Genomic DNA, 2,765 nt, shown 5'->3' with positions numbered 1-2,765 from the left:
CTTACTAACAAATATTCTAAGAGTATATATTTGAATATATTTTTTTAAATAAATATTTTTTAAATTTTAAAAAATACTCTCAAAAATCAAAATACTCGTTAAAAAAAAACTTAACTTCACTTAAAACAATTATGCAGTGGATAAGAAGCATCCATGGCAATTTCACATCATCCAAGACAAGCACATATCATCTTTTTCTCCTTATGTACCCTCCCTCATCCCATTCAACGCCCCATGAATTCTTAATAATCCAATAATCAATACCAATTTCATTTGTACCATAACCAATCGCCTAACACCATGATCAAGCTCATACTCATATGTTATATCAAAAACACCACGGGAATAAAATAATGACTATATCTCGGGTACTAAGTCATTAATTCGCACATTGTGCATATCTCGAGTTACTAAAATTTCATTTAACTCTTTTAACACACATTAAAATCTCTATATTCAAGATATGTTCCCTTAATTTTTAAGATGTGGCCAATTATGTATTTATGTAATTACGTATTTTCATAAATTTTATATTTATTTAATTTAAACAAAAAAACCCAATCAAATTATATCTCATCCAAATGGTTTAGTAGAAAAAAGTTTGCAGTATTATGCATCAAATTTTAAATTTAAACTTCATTACAACAAAGGTAACTAAAAAATATAATTAATTTTACAATTAATCTCCATATCCAACCAGGTAGCTTTGGCTTAACATTTCTCCACGCGCCACTAACAACCTTTCAATCAACGTGCGAAATTTATAACTTCCTTCTTTATTCGGATTTATTTTCTTTTTCATTTTTTCTCATCATTTTTTTTGTCTCTACCTTATATTCGATCTCTGTGTTCTCTGCGTCTCTTTTTTCTTTATATTCTCTTCGTTCTTCGCATTTTCTTCATTCAAGTTCAATGCTCTTTTAACTGATTTTAAAGATTTCTATCAAAGTTTTTGAAATCAAGCTGTGAGATCAGGTTTGAAGAGCTATTTCGTTGTGGAAGATAATGAATGATTCAAATTGAGACTGTTAATTGAACCAAAGTGAAGTGAATTATTATTTTGAATCGATTCAAGTGGCTGAGGTATGGTTTTGGAAGGTAATGAATGATTCAAATTGAGACTGTCAATTGAACCAAAGTGAAGTGAATTATTATTTTGAATCGAATCAAGTGGCTGAGGTATGATTTTATCATTCAGTACGTGAATAATGTAACTAGTTTATCATTGTTGATGGTTTGAATTATTAAATGTAATGTAAGAGTTTTGAATCTGAATTATTATTGTATTGTGACGAATCAGTTCAGTTTCAAATTCGATGTATTTAAATAAAAACCTAGTGTACTTTGGAATTCTTTCAGTATATTTTAGTTTCAGACTTTAAATGATTCAAATTGAGACTGTTAATTGAACCAAAGTGAAGTGAATTATTATTTTGAATCGATTCAAGTGGCTGAGGTATGGTTTTGGAAGATAATGAATGATTCAAATTGAGACTGTCAATTGAACCAAAGTGAAGTGAATTATTATTTTGAATCGAATCAAGTGGCTGAGGTATGATTTTATCATTCAGTACGTGAATAATGTAACTAGTTTATCATTGTTGATGGTTTGAATTATTAAATGTAATGTAAGAGTTTTGAATCTGAATTATTATTGTATTGTGACGAATCAGTTCAGTTTCAAATTCGATGTATTTAAATAAAAACCTAGTGTACTTTGGAATTCTTTCAGTATATTTTAGTTTCAGACTTTAAATGATTCAAATTGAGACTGTTAATTGAACCAAAGTGAAGTGAATTATTATTTTGAATCGAATCAAGTGGCTGAGGTATGATTTTATCATTCAGTACGTGAATAATGTAACTAGTTTATCATTGTTGATGGTTTGAATTATTAAATGTAATGTAAGAGTTTTGAATCTGAATTATTATTGTATTGTGACGAATCAGTTCAGTTTCAAATTCGATGTATTTAAATAAAAACCTAGTGTACTTTGGAATTCTTTCAGTATATTTTAGTTTCAGACTTTAAATTGAACCACAGCGAATTGTATTTTTGTTTTTTATCGAATAAAGTGGTGAGGTGTGGTTTGAATCTAGTTGATGCGGTTTGTCACTAGTTTATGATTTATTATTTTGATGAAATTGTTTCGGTCTAAGTTTCGGTGTATTTTAGTTTGCAACATGGTTTATTTTAAAACTATTTCAATGTATTATGCAGTTTCTGTGAGATGTTGATGAGCAGCATGTTCTAAAGGTTTGTATGTCTTTCAAGACGCTTGAGGAAGCTGAAAAATTTTACAAAGATTATTCTAAATTTGTTGAATTTTTCTACGAAGATTCGGAACACAAATAAAAGAAAAATGAAATTAAGAATCACTTGATTATGTACCAAAAAGAGGAAATGAAAATTATAATATCCCGAATTTTTAAAAAATTAAATAATTAGTTATTCATAATTTATTATTGTATTTAAAGAAAATTATTTTTCTAAAAGTAATTAAATAAATCTTATAATACTTTAAGTTTAAAATCTATTAAAACTTTTAAATAATTTTTATTAATATGAGATATTTCAAAAAAAAAAAAAGATAAACTATTATTATTATTATTATTATTATTATTATTATTATTATTATTATCCCTTGGCCGAAGCTTAAGGATATTAAAGATTAAGAAAGTAAAGATAAAGAAAGCAAACGTGGCTTGCATGTAAACTTATATATATATAATCATGACACATATTCATATCATTAATTTCAATA

The sequence above is a fragment of the Arachis duranensis genome, chromosome 1 (genome assembly GCF_000817695.3).
Source record: "Arachis duranensis cultivar V14167 chromosome 1, aradu.V14167.gnm2.J7QH, whole genome shotgun sequence".
Lineage (NCBI taxonomy): Eukaryota > Viridiplantae > Streptophyta > Magnoliopsida > Fabales > Fabaceae > Arachis > Arachis duranensis.
Note: the sequence above shows the minus strand (reverse complement) of the source record.